Source organism: Mobula hypostoma, chromosome 13 (genome assembly GCF_963921235.1).
Source record: "Mobula hypostoma chromosome 13, sMobHyp1.1, whole genome shotgun sequence".
NCBI classification, from domain to species: domain Eukaryota; kingdom Metazoa; phylum Chordata; class Chondrichthyes; order Myliobatiformes; family Myliobatidae; genus Mobula; species Mobula hypostoma.
This window is the reverse complement of record NC_086109.1, coordinates 92,500,476-92,519,229: the sequence shown is the minus strand read 5'-3', so window position 1 is coordinate 92,519,229 and position 18,754 is coordinate 92,500,476. Positions and strand designations below refer to the sequence as shown.

The 18,754-nt window shown below is 46.9% G+C and overlaps 1 protein-coding gene across 17 annotated transcripts in view; it reads right to left on the bottom strand.

The window, feature by feature from the left end:
• The window catches only part of LOC134355783 (uncharacterized), a 131,786-nt gene that overhangs the window by 77,479 nt on the left and 35,553 nt on the right, over positions 1-18,754 (bottom strand). The window contains exon 3 of one of the 17 annotated variants that reach the window (XR_010020200.1): positions 6,817-9,339. The exons of the other annotated variants lie outside the window; for them this stretch is intronic. The gene's annotated coding sequence lies outside the window, so the exon portion shown is untranslated. Of the gene's footprint in view, positions 1-6,816; positions 9,340-18,754 lie in introns of those variants that run through there. 17 annotated transcript variants of the gene reach the window in all.

Below are 18,754 nucleotides of genomic sequence, written 5' to 3'. Positions count from 1 at the left end.
AGGCTCTCGTGCTGCAGTGTCGCCTGCTGCAGTCGCTCAGGAAAAGAGACGCTGGAGGCGGTGAAGGAGAGAGCAGAGGTCACGAGGGGGGGTAGGTGGCACATTGATACCCCTACTGAGTTGGTGTCAGGCCCCTCCCGTTGGTGCTGCACTCCAGTGTTTGCTCGGTGGAAGACAAACTGGATTGCCTTCATCTGTGGCTGATGAGGAACTGCTGTGTACTTGTTCTTGCAGAAACATGGCTCCAGGACACCATCCCATGCTCCATCAATCTACAGGCCGTGCTACTAAGGGATTTGGGCTATGTTATTTTCTTGTGATTGTTTTTCTGCTATCATAACTATAGTGTGCCACAGTATGTGGCAGACCACAGTACGTGTGCTTGCAACACTGTGTGTCCGACAGAGTGATCAGCAGCACTGGGGCTCCACAGGGGACTGTCTTGTTTCCCTTTCTCTTCACCAGTTTCACCTCGGACTTCAACTGTTCAAGATGACACAGAGTCTTGTCATCTTCAGAAGTTTTCTGATGACTCTGCCATAGTTGGATGCATCAGCAAGGGAGATGAGGCTGAGTACAGGGCTACGGTATGAAACTTTGTCACATGGTGTGAGCAGAATTATCTGCAGCTTAATGTGAAAAAGACTAAGGAGCTGGTGGTAGACCTGAGGAGAGCTAAGGTACCGGTGACCCCTGTTTCCATCCAGGGGGTCAGTGTGGACATGGTGGAGGATTACAAATACCTGGGGATATGAATTGACAATAAACTGGACTGGTCAAAGAACACTGAGGCTGTCTACAAGAAGGGTCAGAGCTGTCTCTATTTCCTGAGGAGACTGAGGTCCTTTAACATCTGCCAGACGATGCTGAGGATGTTCTACGAATCTGTGGTGGCCAGTGCTATCATGTTTGCTGTTGTGTGCTGGGGCAGCAGGCTGAGGGTGGCAGACACCAACAGAATCAACAAACTCATTTGTAAGGTCAGTGATGTTGTGGGGATGGAACTGGACTCTCCTACTGTGGTGTCTGAAAAGAGGATGCTGTCCAAGTTGCATGTCATCTTGGTCAAAGTCTCCCATCCACTACAGGATGTACTGGGTGGGCACAGGAGTACATTCAGCCAGAGACTCATTCCACCGAGATGCAGCACTGAGCGTCATAGGAAGTCATTCCTGCCTGTGGCCATCAAACTTTACAACTCCTCCCTTGGAGGGTCAGACATCCTGAGGCAATAGGCTGGTCCTGGACTTATTTCATAATTTACTGGCATAATTTACATATTACTATTTAACTATTTATGATTCTATTACTATTTATTATTTATGTAGCAATTGTAACGAAAACCAATTTCCCCCGGGATTAATAAAGTATGACTATGACTACGTGCTTTGTGCTATGTGTGACTGTTGGTACCGTGTTTTGTACCTTGGCCCCGGAGGAACGTCATTTTGTTTGTCTGTATTCATGGGGGTAGATGAACGACAATTAAATTTGAACTTTTCTCAGAGCTGCTTTCTTTCTGGTGAAGATGCCGTTAGGGAGGGATTTCCTGGATTTAGACCTAGTGAAGGAGATGTACTTCCAACGCAGAACGGTCTCCGGCTTGAAGCAGAGGTTAGAATGGGTGGCATCTCCACACGATGGTTGTTGTTTTTGTCTGTTGAGTTGGTGAAGGTCATAGTCTTGGCTGACAGTGACAGAATCACCTTGGTAATTTGTAGTGGTTTATCTGGAGAATTTTACCTGCTGTGTAGCAAAGTGAATGGTCATGAACTTTAGAAGAAGGAATAATGGAGAAGACTATTCTCTAAATGGGGAGAGAATTCAGAAAACGGAGGTGCAAAGGATGGACACAAGCGATTCTGCAAATGTTGGAAATCCAGCGTAACGCAAACAAAATGCTGAGGGAACTCAGCAGGTCAGGCAGCATCTATGTAAAGGATTAATCAGTTGATTTTTGGGCTGGGACTGATGAATGGCCTTGGACCTCAATGTTGACTCTTTACTCCTAATATTTACATATATCAGCAAATATCTAATCAGCCAATCATGTGGCAACAGCTCAATGTATAAAGGCATGCAGACATGGTCACAAGATTCATTGTTGTTCAGTCCAAACATCAGAATGGGAAAGAAATGTGATCTAAGTGACCTTGACCGTGGAATGATTGTTGGTGCCAGAGTATCTCAGAAACTGCTGACCTCCTGGGATTTTCATCCACAATAGTCTCTAAAGTTTACAGAGAATGGTGCAAAAAAAACCAAATAACGTCCAGTGGGAAGCAGTTCTGTGGGCGAAAATGCCTTGTTAATGAGAGGTCAGAGGAGAATGGCCAGAGTGGTTCAAGCTGACAGGAAGGCAACAGTGACTTAAATAACTGCGTGGTGCGCAGAAGAGCATCTCTGAACACACAACACGTTAAACCTTGATGTGGACGGGCTACAGCAGCAGAAGACCATGAACATACACTCGGTGGCCACTTTGTTAGGTACAGGAGTGGCCACTGAGCTTATACGTGGATTGGAAAGGTTCAGAAGGTTATGAACCAAACACAGGCAAATGGCATTAGCTTGTAGGAGGGACCTTGATCAGCATGGACTAGCTGGGCTGAAGGGCCTGTTTCTGTACTGTATGATTCTACAACCTTATGACTATGTTGCAATGTGGCAATCTTTTCATGGAGGCCAAGGATGTAGGTGAGGTTTTAATGTTACGGTATGCTCTCGGATGATGGGCTGGATCCAGCTAAGGCAGGCTGTCAGTCACAGGATGTGCTGGCAATGACTCAAGCCGGGAAGCGCGGTGCGTCAGGCTCACGTCTTGATCCAGGAGCAGAACGGGACAGATTCCCCATGAGGAAACGGAAACAATAGGTTAAACGTAGGAATACCAGCAGACTCTTGGAGAAGCCACCGAGTGACACTGCAAGACAATTCACTTCCTCCAACACAATGACTCCGCTAAGGCATTGAACGAGAGTCCTCTTTAAATAATCACAGAATGTGGGAATCCCATGCCAGTCACAATTAATTTGACCGGATTAAACCAAAAACACTGGGTTTAAGAACTCCAGTTATGATAATGATTAACTGGAGCTCAAGAACCCTAAGAGCTCCATGTTTTACGGCAAGCCGCAGATGCCACAGGGCTCATGATTTAACGTAGATAGAAAATACAACATACAACAATACAGCACAGGGGCAGGCCCTTTCACCCATAACACTGTGCTGAACAACTTAAACTAGAAATTAAATGCTTAACTACACAAATTCCTTCTACCTACAGGATAACCACATCCCTCCATTCTCTGCACATTTATATGCTGCTTTCAGAACCTCCTAAACACCTTTATCATATTTGCCTCCAGTAGCAGTAGGAGACACCCGATCGCTCTCTGTGTAAGAGGACATCCCCCACCATGAAAGCTTTTCATCTGAACTAAAGAGGAGAATATCAGGTGGAGAATTCAGGGACTGAAAGGTGGAATTTCAGAACAAATTCCCATTTGAGGAGGAAACATTAGTGTCCTAAACACAAGTGGATCAGCAGATATTGGAAATCCAGAGCAGCACACACATACACACACATAATGGTGAGGGAACTCAGCAGGTTGGGCAGCATCTATGAGAATGAGGGAACAGTTGACGTTATGGGCTGGGACCCTTCATCAGGACATCTCGTTGCATTCGTGTCTTAGTGGGAGTAGAGACAGATAGACCCCCAAACTCTGATGACATGTATCCAGGCTTCTTTAGGAGGGAAGGAAGGAGATCACTGGGGCTTTGACAGAAGTGTTCAAATCTCCCATATCACTGGAGGACAAAAACTGTGGCATCTCTATCTAGAAGGGCAACAGGAGTCAGTCAAGAAATGGAAGGCAATTGAGTCCAGTGTCAACGGTGGTGAAATTATTTGAAAAGGTTCTTTGGTGGGGGGGGCAGGATTAACTTGTACCCAGAGAAGCGAGGAATGACCAGGTAGAGAACAACTTGATTAGCTGGTAGGATGGGCAAAGAAAAGGTAGATGGAATGCAACCCAGGCAAATATGAGGTGGGTGTGGCGCACTAGCATACTTTATAAATCATAAATAGAAAATAGAAAAATGGAAAGTAAGGTAGTGCCAAAAAACCGAGAGGCAGGTCCGGATATTTGGAGGGTACGGCCCAGATCCGGGTCAGGATCTGTTCAGCAGTCTTATCACAGATGGAAAGAAGCTGTTCCCAAATCTGGCAGTATGAGTCTTCAAGCTCCTGAGCCTTCTCCCAGAGGGAAGAGGGATGAAAAGTGTGTTGGCTGGGTGTGTCGTGTCCTTGATTATCCTGGCAGCACTGCTCCAACAGCGTGCGGTGTAAAGTGAGTCCAAGGACGGAAGATTGGTTTGTGTGATGTGCTGCGCCGTGTTCACGATCTTTTGCAGCTTCTTTCGGTCTTGGACAGGACAACTTCCATACCAGGTTGTGATGCACCCTAGAAGAATGCTTTCTACGGTGCACCTATAAAAATTAGTGAGGGTTTTATTTGAGGCCAAATTTTTTTAGTTTTCTCAGGAAGTAAGGGTGCTGGTGGGCCTTCTTGGCAGTGGACTCTGCTTGGTTGGACCAAGTCAGGTCATTTGTGATATTGACCCTGAGGAACTTAAAGCTTTTGACCTGTTCCACTTGCACACCACCGATGGTGGTTAGCCAAACATTTTACCATGTCAGTGATCACTGATCGAGGTTCTATTCCTGCCTCTGTCTGTAAGGAGCATGTATGTTCTCCCTGTGACTGTGTGGATTGCCTCTGGGTGTTCTGGTTTCCACACACATTTCAAATACACATGGTTAGGGTTAGGAAGTTAGTGGGCACACTATGTTGGCACTAAAAGCATGGTGACACTTGCAGGTTATCCCCAGCACATCCTTGCACTGTGTTGGTCATTGACACAAATGATGTATTTCACTGTTAAAGATGAAAGCTCTTTAATACGTTAAAAAATATTCTTTACTATGTGGAAGTTAAATTTAGTTTATCGTCCGAAACTTTGAAAAAGGGCAAGTAGCGCCAACATAGCGTGCCCACAATGTTCAGCAGAACACAAACAACAACAACATTCCAATCCTCCCACCCACTCACACACACAAACGGACATCCAATTGTAGGACAGGCTACCTCAGGGCCTCCAGTCCTTGGCCCCAGACTCACATCGGGTCTCCAACCTCCAGTCCCTGTCCTAGACTCATAGACATCTGACCTCTGGACAAACCAACTCAGGGGCTTTGACCTTCAGGCTTCTACCTCCGGTCTTGCAGACTTCGGTACCCAACCTTTGGGCTTCTATCTCCGGACCGGTGCTCAGATTTCAGGCTTTCTACCTCTGGACTTGCTGACCTCTGGTCTTTGACCTTTGGCTTGGTCTCCAGATTGCACTGACCTCTGGATATTGGCCCCAGCTCTCAGCTTACTGAAAGCCCCCTCTGATTTTCCTCCAAGGTTTGCTCGCATTCCTGCTCTGGAGATCCAGCACCCACAGACCTGGGAAACAAAAGCTTCTTTTGGTCTCCCATCCTGCACCTGGGCAGCTTCACCACCCTCTAACAGACTTGTAGGAGACACTCACCCCAGCAGCCCAAGGGCTAATGAACAGTGGTTTATGGCCTGGAGATTTCCCTCCCCCTCCACTTGTTTACCATGATACACGGAGCAATGTTTGCCGAAAGATTTCCTGTGTTTAGGTAACTACCTATTGTGAAGGGGGAATGAATGTGTACACTAGATACAGAGGCAATATACAGGCTTGTAATCACACGGTGACAGATTACATTTTAATATGAGCAGGAGTATCACTTAGAAGCACTATGCTTCTCAGCAGTAAACTCAGAGATAGAGTGGCGGTCATAAAACACACTAACACTGAATGGTTGCTGTTATATGGGCTGATAACTGCAAATGTTGTTCTAATGCTGGTTAAATACAACTGTAAACAGACGAACTAGGATTGTGTAGTATGTAAAAGGACATGTCAATATTAGCCTTGAAGGCAGCAGAAGACAGCGGTGAAAGTGGGAGGCGGTGTGGAACTGGACGGAACGGAGACAGGGTTGCTATTTGTGTAGCTAAGTGTCTTTGTGTTCTGCTCATGAAAGGGCAAATGTTTGCCTGGCTTTTTATTGATGGAGGCTTCTATTGAAGCAGTCTACTTTATCCGGCTGTGATCACTCGGTATGAATCAGAATCAGGATCAGGTTTGTAATCACTGGCATATAGTACCGAGTGTTGTGAAAAAAGGAACAGCCCATCGAAAACACAAAATACTCTGCAGATGCTGGGGTCAAAGCAACACTCACAACACGCTGGAGGAACTCAGCAGGTTGGGCAGCATCCGTGGAAACGATCAGTCAACGTTTCGGGCCGGAACCCTTCATCAGGACTGTAGAGGGAAGGGGCAGAGGCCCTATAAAGAAGGTGGGGGGAGGGTGGAAAGGAGAAGGCTGGTCGGTTCCAGGTGAAAAACCAGTAAGGGGAAAGATAAAGGGGTGGGGGAGGGGAAGCAGGGAGGGGACAGGCAGGAAAGGTGAAGAAGGAATAGGGGAAAACACAATGGGTAGTAGAAGGAGGCGGAATCATGAGGGAGGTGATAGGCAGTTGGGGGAGGGGGCAGAGTGAAATAGGGATAGAGGAAGGGAGGGGGAGGGAATTACCAGAAGTTGGAGAATTCTACATTCATACCAAGGGGCTGGAGACAACCTAGATGGTGTATGAGGTGTTGCTCCTCCAACCTGAGTTTAGCCTCATCCCGGCTGTAGAGGAGGCCATGTATGGACATATCTGAATGGGAATGGGAAGCAGAGTTAAAGTGGGTGGCTACTGGGAGATCCTGTCTGTTGTGGTGGACGGAGCAGAGGTGCTTGACGAAGTGATCCCCCAGTCTGCGTCGGGTTTCACTGATGCAGAGGAGGCCGCACCGGGAGCACCGGATGCAATAGATGACCCCAACAGACTCACAAGTGAAGTGTTGCCTCACCTGGAAGGACTATTTGGGGCCCGAATGGTGGCAAGAGAGGAGGTGTAGGGACAGGTGTAGCACTTACGCTTACAGGAATAAGTGCCGGGTGGGAGATCCATGGACAGTCCATCCTGATGCATTTCATATCATAGTCAGAGACTTCCACCAGGCTTGTTGGAAGAAAACCCTGCCCAATTATAAGCCCTGCCCAAAAATAGCTTTTCCCCCAGAGCTATTATTGCTCTGAACCAATCAATCAAGCATCATCCATAAATTTGTTATATTGCTACTTTAATACCGGTTTTATGGCTGTCATGCATCTGAGTTGTGCTTTTGTACTGCTGGGCATTGCTTGTACTGGCTGGTTACTTGATTTTATTTATTGTTTATTTATTTTATTTGTTTTATAGCATTGAGTACAGAGTTGCAAACTCATTGTCGCTGTATTGTTGCATGACAGATTGCACTATGCAATGACAATAAAGATATTTCATTACCATCAGCATATAACCTGTAGCACCAGAGGTCCTAACACACTAGACCACTGTTATACTAAGATAAGGAACATCTACTGCTCCACGCTCAGACTGCATTTCAGGAAATCTGATCACTTGGCTGCCCTTCTCCCCACTGCATACGGGCAGGAGTTAAAGAGTAAGACTCCAGAGATTAGCACAATGAAAAGGTAGTTGTGGGAGGCAGAGGAGTGGCTACAGGATTCCTTCGAGTCAGTGGACTGTGCTGTGTTCAAGGACTCATCTGTGGATCTGAATGCATCTGCCATGGTTGTCACAGACTTCATAGAAACCAGTTGTAGGCAAGTGTGTCCCCACAAATTCATTCAGACACTTCCTCAACTGGAAGCCCTGGATGAGCCAGGTCTCGTTGGCTTTTCAATCAACCCTGGAACATCTGGACAGCAATGATTCATACATCTTTATTGACTACACCTTGGCATTCAATACTATCATCCTCTCAAAACTAACCAAAAAGTTTCAAGACCTTGGCCTCAATACCTCTTTGTGCAATTGGATCCTGGATTTGCTCACTTGCAGACCCCATTCAGTTTGGATTGGCAACAGCATCTCCTCCACAATCTTCAGCAGCACAGGTGCTTTCTGTTCTGCTGTGTGCTGAGGCCCCCGAGCTACTCACTTTACACTTATGGCTGCGAGTCTAAGCAGAGTACAACACCCTAATTAAGTCAACGGACAACACCACTGTCGTCGGCTGAATCAAAGGTGGTGATGAATCAGCATATAGGGGGGAGAATGAAAATCTGGTCAAGTGGAAGGACAAAGCAACGTAGAACATACAGGGTTAATGGTAAGGCACTGAGGAGTGCAGTGGAACAGAGGGATCTGGGAATACAGATACAAAATTCCCTAAAAGTGTCGTCACAGGTAGATAGGGTCGTAAAGAGAGCTTTTGGTACATTGGCCTTTATTAATCAAAGTATTGAGTATAAGAGCTGGAATATTATGATGAGATTGTATAAGGCATTGGTGAGGCCGAATCTGGAGTATTGTGTTTAGTTTTGGTCACCAAATTACAGGAAGGATATAAATAAGGTTGAAAGAGTGCAGAGAAGGTTTACAAGGATGCTGCCGGGACTTGAGAAACTCAGTTACAGAGAAAGGTTGAATAGGTTAGGACTTTATTCCCTGGAGCGTAGAAGAATGAGGGATGATTTGATAGAGGTATATAAAATTATGATGGGTATAGACAGAGTGAATGCAAGCAGGCTTTTTCCACTGAGGCAAGGGGAGAAAAAAACCAGAGGACATGGGTTAAGGGTGAGGGGGGAAAAGTTTAAAGGGAACATTAGGGGGGGGCTTCTTCACACAGAGAGTGGTGGGAGTATGGAATGAGCTGTCAGACGAGGTGGTAAATGCGGGTTCTTTTTTAACATTTAAGAATAAATTGGACAGATACATGGATGGGAGGTGTATGGAGGGATATGGTCCGTGTGCAGGTCAGTGGGACTAGGCAGAAAATGGTTCAGCACAGCCAAGAAGGGCCAAAGGGCCTGTTTCTGTGCTGTAGTTTCTATGGTTTCTATGGTGCCCAACAAGTCGCACTGCCTAGTAACCCACCTACTTAACCTAGCTTAATCACAGGACGATTTACAATGGGCAAATTAACGCACTAACCCGTACATTTTTGGAACGTGGGAGGAAACCGGAGCACATGGCGGAAACCCGCGCACTCACGTGAAGGAAGTACAAACTTTTTACAGACAGTGGCGGAACTGGAATCCGAACCCCGATGCCCCAAACTGAAACGGCGTTGTGTTAACTGCTATGCCGCCGTGTTGATCTTCAGTGTCAGATCATCCATGGGCTAGTGGGGCTGTGAAGAACGGAGAAAAGAGACAAGGCAGAATAAAAAGTGGAAGTTCAACTGCGAGCTGGTGGGATATTTACTTTGCCTTTTGTCACTGTGTTAAATCCACATCAGCCAATGGGGAAGGTCTAATCGATCATTCAAAATGGTGACTGGAAAGACAGTGAGAATAAATCTCTCGTCATTCTCTCAGCTGTTGATACGAGGCTTCAGTTTAAGCTCTTCTAATCTCCTTTCCTCCCTCATGATGTGAACAAGTAAAAGACAAATATTTGCTACGTGTCAGATGTTACTGTTTCTCTCGTATCGTTGACTCGAGGCACAGCCTTTTGGGGCAATATACACACTCCTTTGTTATTACATGCCTTCAATAGAGCAGTGTTTGAAGCGAAGCTTTGTCTATTACTGGGGTCTTCCTGGCATATTATGGGTTAGTTGGGAAGTTAAAGGCAGCTACCATTTTCTAAGAGAGGACATGGAAGTGTTCGGGCTGCATCAAGACTGTCAAGCACCACTTCATAGATTTAAAGATTAGTTTTATTTGTCACATGTACATCGAAACATTGAAACACACTGTAAAATACGTTGGTTACGTCAAAAGATTAGCCCACTAGTGTTGCCATGCTTCTGGCGCCAACAAAGCATGCCCAAACTCACTAACCCTAACCCGTGCGTCTTTGGAATGTGGGAGGAAACCAGAGCACCTGGAGGAAACACATGCGGTCGTGGGGAAAAGGTATGAACTCCTTACAGACAGCAGCCGGAATCAAACCCCAATTGGCTATGAAGAGATTGTGCAAACCGCTATGCTATGGTGCCACCCAAATTAAGTCATTATAGCACAGGACAGGAACAGGCCCTTCGGCCCATTGAGTCCATGCAGACAATCAAGCGTCCATTTACATTGGACCCATTTTGTTCTCCTGAAATTCCAGCACTCACCCACACACCAGGGGTATTTACCGCAGTCATTTCAAAGATTAAAAGTACTTTTATTATCTAAGTATGTATACAGAATTAGATCCATCCTCCTTCAGGCAGCCACGAGAAAGAAACGCCGCGGAATCCATTCAAGAAAACATGAAACACCAACATGCAAAAAAAGAACAAATTATGCAAAAGGCAAAAAGTGGGTGGACATCACAAAGAATATTAAACCTCAAACCAGGAGTAGGTACAGTGGTATTCAGTTTAGTTAAGTTCAGCATTGCTAGCCCACTGTAGGCTGCACACAGAGCCGTTCTTTGCTGAAGCGCTCCATCCATGTCGATTGTCCCGAACAAACCACTCAAAAGCAGCACAAAAAAAGAGTGACCAGAATCCAGAAACACATGCACCACGAACCTCAAAGTCCCCCAAAGCGAGTCCACAGCCTCGCCGTTCAACCCTTGCAACATGGAACCCAAGACCTTTCCTCCTGCAGCAGCTAGCGAGAGGGAGAGGAAGACCAGTCAAACGCAGGCAGGCGGTGCCAAACACTCGCTCAACCTTGCTCGATGCCTCAGTCGGACTGAGGCAATGGAATCAATCACGGGCTTACCTCCAAACCTCACCAAATTCCCTCGGAGACAGCAAAGCACCAGATTGCTCATTCAGTCCAAAAACACACCATCAGAATACGAACTACAGGTTCCAGTCGCACGCAGCTTAGTAGTAGAGTCATATTTGAAAGGAGAAGAAGGAAAAGAAATAGGTTTGCATATTGTCTGTAGGACGTCACCATGGGTCGCATTTTTTGCTGGCACCATCTTGCGTCGGATCCAGATGTCGCTGGCATGTGGGAGGTGGGAGGCCAGAGGACGGAGGAAATCTCAACATCCGGGACATGCCGTCTTTTCATTACTACCATCAGGGAGGGTACAGGAGCCTGAAGGCACACACACAATGATTTAAGAACAGCTTCTTCCCCTCCGCCATCTAGGTTTCTGAACGGTCCATGAACACTGCCTCACTATTCATCCTTCACACTATTTATTCATTTATTTCTGTAATGTAATTTTAAGTCTTGCCACAAAAAAAGCACATTTCATGACATACTGTATATCAGTGATAATAAACCAGATTCTGGGTCTGACTGGGAATATTATGCTGCTCTAGGTTACATATTGGTATTGGTTATTATTGTCACATGTATCAAGATACAGTGAAAAGCTTGTCCTGGATATTGTTCATACAGGTCAAGGTTCAAAAGTTCAAAGTTCAAAGTGAATTTATTATCAAAGCACGTATATGTCACCATATACAACCCCGTGATTCATTTTTTTGCGGGCATACTCAATAAATCCAATAACCGTAACAGAATCAACGAAAGACTGCACCAACAGGGGGGAAAACCAATGTGCAAAAGACAATGAACTGTGCAAATACAAAATGAAAGAAAAAAAGGAGATAATAAAAATAATAAAGAAGCAAAAAATATCAAGCACATAAGATGAAGAGTCCTTGAAAGTGAGTCCATAGGTTGTGGGAACAGTTCAGTGATGGGGTGAGTGAAGTTGAGTGAAGCTATCCCCATTGGTTCAAGAGCCTGATGGTTGAGGGATAGTAACTGTTCCTGATTTTGGTGGTATGAGTCCTGAGGCTCCTGTACATTCTTTTTGATGGCAACAGTGAGAAGACAGCATGACCTGGGTGGTGGGGGTTCCTGATAATGGATGCTGCTTTCCTGCAACAGTGCTCCATGTAAAAGTGTTCAATGTGGGGAGGGCTTTACCCATGATGGACTGGGCCTTATTCATTACTTGCAGGATTTTCCATTCAAGGGCATCATTTCCACGTCAGGCTGTGTTGCAACTGTCAACATACTCTCCACCACACATCTATAGAAGGTTGTCAAAAGTTTTAGATGTCATGGTGAATCTTGGCAAACCCCTAAGTAGAGGCACTGCCATGCTTTCTTTGTAATTGTGTGCTGGGCACGTGACAGTGTCTCCGAAATAATAACACCTAGGAGTTTAAGCAACACATATAAAAAATGCTGGTGAACACAGCAGGCCAGGTAGCATCTCTAGGAAAAGGTACAGTCGACGTTTCGGGCCAAGACCCTTTGTCAGGACTAACTGAAAGAAGAGATAGAAAAAGATTTGGAAGTGGGAGGGGGAGGAGGAGATCCAAAATGATAGGAGAAGACAGGAGGGGGAGGGATGGAGCTAAGAGCTGGACAGTTAATTGGCAAAAGGCATACAAGGCTGGAGAAGGGAGAGGATCATGGGACGGGAGGCCTAGGGAGAAAGAATGGGGGAGGAAAGCCCAGAGGATGGGCAAGGAGTTATAACGAGAGGGAAGGAGAGAGAAATAATAATATTAACGCATTTACAGAAGTTAGAAAAGTCAATGTTCATGCCATCAGGTTGGAGGCTACCCAGACGGGATATAAGGTGTTGTCCCTCCAACCTGAGTGTGGTTTCATCTTTACTGTAGGGGAGGCCGTGGGTAGACATATCAGAATGGGGATGAGGCATGGAATTAAAATGTGTGGCTACTGGGAGATCCAGCTTTCTCTGGCGGACGGAGCGTAGGTGTTCAGCGAAATGGTCTCCCAGCCTGTGTTGGGTCTCACCAATATATAGAAGGCCGCATCGGGAGCACCGAGCACAGTATATCACCCCAGCCGACTCACAGGTGAAGTGTCGCCTCACCTGGAAGGACTGTCTGGGGCCCTGAATGGTGGTGAGGGAGGAAGTGTAAGGGCATGTGTAGCACTTGTTCCGCTTACAAGGATAAGTGCCAGGAGGGAGATCGGTGGGAAGAGATAGACGGGACTAATGGACAAGGGAGTCACGTAGGGAGCGATCCCTGTGGAAAGCCGGGGGGGGGGGGGGAAGATGTGCTTAGTGGTGGGATCCCATTGGAGGTGGCAGAAGTTATGGAGAATTATATGTTGGACCTGGAGGCTGGTGGGGTGGTAGGTGAAGACAAGAGGAACCCTATTCCTAGTGGGGTGGTGGGAGGATGGAGTGAGAGCAGATGTGCGTGAAATGGGAGAGATGTGTTTGAGAGCAGAGTTGATGGTGGAGGAAGGGAAGCCCCTTTTTTTAAAAAAAGGATATCTCCTTTGTCCTAGGAGTTGAAAGTTGCTGACCCTCCCCATCTCTGATCCTCTGATGAGGATTGGCTCACAGACCTCCAGTTTTCTGCTCCTGAAGACCACAATCAGCAACTTGGTCTTCATGACAGAGAGTGAGAGAGTTGTCGTTATGCCACTACTCAGCCAGATTCTCAATCTCCCTCCTATTGCCGATTCATCACCACCTTTGATCGTAGTGTCATCAGCAAACTTGAATGGCATTGGAGCTGTGCTGAACTACACAGTCACAAGTAAAAGCAAGTAGAGCAGGGGGCTAAGCACACAGCCTTTTACTGCACCTGTGTTGATGGAGATTGTGGAGGAGATGATGTTGCCAATCTGAACTGACAGGGGTCTGTAAGGATCCAGTTGCACAAGGAGGTATTGAGGCCTGGGTCTTGAAGCTTATTGATTAGTTTTGAGGGGATGATGGTATTGAATGCTGAGCTGTAGTTGATAAAGAGTAGTCTGATATGTGGGCCTTTGCTGTCCAGATGTTTCAGGGCTGAGTGAGGAGCCAGTGAAATAGCATCTGCAGTAGACTTGTTGTGCCAGTGGACAAATTGGAGTGGATCCCATTTGTTCCCTGCCACAAGAAATCAGCATCCATCATCAAGGGCCCCCACCATCCAGGCCATGCTCTCTTCTCACTGCTGCCATCAGGAAGGAGACGCAGGAGCCTAAGGACTCGCACCACCAGGTTTAGGGACAGTTGTTACCTTCCGACCATCAGGCTCCTGATCCAGCGAGGTAACTTCACTCACCTCAACACTGAACTGATACCACAACCTACAGACTCACTTTCAAGGACTGTACAACTCATGTTCTCGGCAGGTATTTGCTTTCACAGTGTATCACCCTTTCCACATTGGTTGTTTGCCAGCATTTGGTGTGAAGCTTTTCATTGATTCTATTGTATTTCCCTGTTCTCATTCAGAGTCCGAAGTACATTTATTATCAAAGTGTGTATACATTATACAACCTTGAGATTTGTCTTCTAACAGGCAGCTTCGAAACAAAGAAACCCAAAAGAACCCATATTAAAAAAAAAGACCGTCACACCCCAACGTTCAGAGGGAGAAAAAAAGAACACAACTGCCCATACAAAAGAGCATTGAACGCCCAACGTGCAGAGAGAAAAAGAAATGCATCTAGCAAACAATAACCATAAGCAACTAATGTTCTGAAGTCCACAAAGAGAGTCCTGTAGTTCAGCACAGTTCGGTGCAGAACTGATTCAAAGAGCAGAGATCTGAACCGGCCCATCTCTCAACTCGGGCCCCAACGTCCTGACCTTTTCAGTCTGGCCCAGCACTTAAATCAATGTCCAAGTATTGTGTTCTATCCCCTCAATCAGGTCTGGGGCCTGGATTCCACTGCCTCGATTCAGCCTACTGTGAAAACCTGCAGGAGAATTAATCTCAAGGTAGCATATGGTGACATATACTTTGATCATAAATTTACTTTGAATTTTTGAAGTCATTATCTGCCCAGACATCACACGTAAAGTTGCTGGTGAACACAGCAGGCCAGGCAGCATCTCTAGGAAGAGGTAGAGTCGACGTTTCGGGCCGAGACCCTTCGTCAGGACTAACTGAGACAGTTAGAGATTTGAAAGTGGAAGGGGGAGGCCTCAAATCTCTTACTATCTCTTCTTTCAGTTAGTCCTGACAAAAGGGTCTCGGCCCGAAACGTCGACTGTACCTCTTCCTATAGATGCTGCCTGGCCTGCTGCGTTCACCAGCATTTTTTAATGTGTGTTGCTTGAAATTCCAGCATCTGCAGATTTCCTCATATCCAACCAGACATTATGTTTTATGTGATCAATCAATAAAAACTGTTAAGAGTCCACGGGGGAACATGCTGAATTTCTTTAGCATCCTGAGGAAGTAGAGGAGCTTTCTTGGGCCTGACATCAATGTGGTTGGAGCAGGGCAGGCTATTGGTGATGTTCCCACCACGGATCTTGAAGCCCAAGCCGGTGTCACACCGGGGAGAATATTTAGCACAACAGAGACACCCAGAGGAAGGAGCTTCAGGAAAATGCAGGAGGCCAGGGACCGCGGGTTGAGTCTATTCCAGGGAGAACGGGGCCTCTGTGCCGGGTTTTCGCACCAGCTGGCCTCTCATGCAGATGACATCAGTATGGCTAAGCTGCTTATCAAGTGCTTTCCGTGACCCCAGTGCGAGTTTCCCTGTATCGGGTAATCCACGGCTGCCTGGAAACGTGCGGCGATGAGCTCCAGTCTACGGCTGCGGCTCTTCCCCTCCTCCTTGGGGCTGCTCAGGCCAGCGGCTCCCCATCTCTCCCCCTCCCCTCCCCTCCCCTCCCACCCCACCGCTTCGGGCTCCCGCATCCTCGGTCTCGCCCCCCACCCCTCCCCGACACGGGCCTCTCCCCACCCGGAGGGACGGGGTGTCCTCTCGGGCGGAGTCGCGCTGAACTCGGAGGGGTCCCAACCCAGACTCCTTTTTTTTGGTCTCGGCTCGCACATCTCCAAGGGGGCTCCTGTCAGCTTGGCACAAAAGGCAGGCATGAAAGGAGCTGATTTACACCAGCCACTTTAACGCTCCTCCCTCGTTGTATTGCCCGAGTTTTACTATGCATCAATAAAGAGAAGGTCTCGTGTCATCGTTTTCCACCCATCTTAAAGAGCTCTAATTTCTCCCTTCACCACACCACAGGCACCATGCGGGATTTGCCCCTTCCTCACGCACTGATTTAAAACCAGTGGAGGAAAGCGTGTTTTGTTCAAAACTACCAAAAGTTTATTCAGAGTAACACACACAAATTACTGGAAGAACTCAACAGGTCAGACAGCATCTAAGGCGGGGAATAAACAGCGTTTTGGACCAAGACCCTTCATCAGCACTGGAAAGGAATGGGGTAGGAAGCCAAAATAAAAGAAAGCGGGGGGGTGGGGGGAAGAGGGAGGAAGGCAAGCTATAAAGTGATTAGGTGAAGCTAGGTCACTCACAAAATACATACAGTGATCAGAGATTTACAATACTATCTACAATTTTAAATTAAAGTGCTGTTACTATTATGGACAAAACACTCAATTCCTGGGGGGAAGGGAGTAGATGATTCCGGGGGGAGAGAGAACACAGACAGAGAGCAGGAGACAGAAAATGGGAGAGAGAGAGATTCACAGAAAGACAGTCAGACAGAAACAGGCAGCCAACTTGTTGGTGGATAAGATTCAGGAAAAGCCAGACAGAGAGAGTGAATCATGAGAGGATGAGTGTGAGACGCAATGAGAGAGCGAGTGTGAGAGCAAAAGAAGGACAAAGAGGAAAACTGTGTGAGAGAGAAGAAGAAAAAACACAAATTGTCAGAGAGTGAAATCGACATATGGTGAAAAGAGTACATAACATCTGTGTTAGGGACTACAAGCGACCAGAAAACAGTTTATGTCGTGATTTTCTGTAACACAAACCCTTGACAAAATGTATTTTCGTTCATATTTTGCATATATTTATGTATTTTTCTCCTCCATAAATTCCATGAGGAGTGATTTTTATTTTTGTATCTGAGATGCTTTTTGTATCGATTGATGAATCGTGTAAGGACAAATTTCCATTTCAGGTATACAGAAAGAGACAGCGAGAGAGTCAGAGCGTGGGGCAGAGAGTGAGGGAGAGAGTGAGGGAGAGGGTGGGGCAGAGAGTGAGGGAGAGAGTGGAGAAGAGAATGGGACAGAGAGTGAGGGAGAGAGTGGGACAGAGAGTGAGGGAGAGAGTGGGACAGAGAGTGAGAGAGAGAGTGAGGGAGAGAGTGGGACAGAGAGTGAGGGAGAGAGTGGAGAAGAGAATGGGACCGAGAGTGAGAGAGAGAGTGGGGGAGAGAGTGAGGGAGAGAGTGAAGAGAAGAGAATGGGACAGAGAGTGAGAGAGAGAGTGGGGAGGAGAATAGGACAGAGAGTGAGGGAGAGAATGAGGGAGAGTGGAGAAGAGAATAGGACAGAGAGTGAGGGAGAGAATGGGGGAGAGTGTGGGGAAGAAAGTGAGGGGGGAGACTAGGGGGAGAGTAAGGGAGGGAGTGGGTCAGAAGGTGAAGCAGAGAGTTGGGGAGAGAATGGGGCTGAGTCAGCCAGAGAGTGGGACAGGGAGTGAGGCGGAGAGCGAAGTGGGGACTGGGGCAGAAAGTAGGGCAGGCTGTTTTCTGCATTTGGACCCCTGCCTGTCATTTTCTTAAATAAAAGCAGACACTGTTGGAGATACTGAGCAGGTCAGGCCACATCTGTGGGAAAGAGACTGAGTGGAATGCTGTGATGAACCGTCTCCGACCTGCAATGTTGACTTGGTTTCTCTCCCCACAGATGTGGCCTGACCTGCTGAGTGTTTCCAGCATTTTGTGTTTTCATGTTGGGTTCCCAGCAAGTGCAGTTCTTCTGATTTTCACTTGATTGCCATTTCCTGCAGCCTTTGGAGCTCCTAAACACAGGATGTGTCGGGTGGAATGATGAAAGGCTGCGATCATTGAGTGGGAGGGACAGTGTTCAGACAAGCTCCTTCAATAATTTGTTTTCGATTCGCACGGTGACACAAATCACTTTGAAACGTTGCATCATCCCTTAACTCACTGATTATCACGATGATGAATCATTTAAAACATGAATCAAAGACAGTTTGACAAATAACTTCCCACTCTGTGCCTCTGGGCTCAGCAGTGGAGCCTTTACGTAAACCTATCTCTTCCTGACAAGAGGGAGGCGGAGAGGGTCAGTAACTCTGAATTCCTTGCCGATATCATCGCAGAGGATCAGTCCTGGGACCAGCACGTAAGGGCCATTACAAAGAAGGCATGACCGCGGATGCACATTTTTAAAAGTTTGCGCAGACTAGGCATGTCATCCAAAATATGCACAGAGATGCGCAGAGGATAGTGCCCTTATTGGTTGTATCACAGGCTGGTTTGAAAACACCAACGCACCAAGAATGGGAAAGCCTGCAATAAGTAGTGGATGCAGCCCAGTCCATCACGGGGAAAGCCCTCCCCACTACTGAGCCCATCAACACGGAGCACTGTCGCAGGAAGGTAGCATCCATCATCTAGGCCATGCTCTCTTCTCACTGCTGCCATCAAGAAGGAGGTACAGGAGCTTCAGGACCCACGCCACCATGTTCAGGAACAGTTATTACCTCTCAACCATCAGGTCCCACACCACCAGGTTCAGGAACAGTTATGACCCCTCAACCATCAGGTGCAACACCACCAGGTTCAGGAACAGTTATTACCCCTCAACCATCAGGTCCCACACCACCAGGTTCAGGAACAGTTATTACCCCTCAACCATCAGGTCCCACACCACCAGGTTCAGGAACAGTTATTACCCCTCAACCATCAGGTCC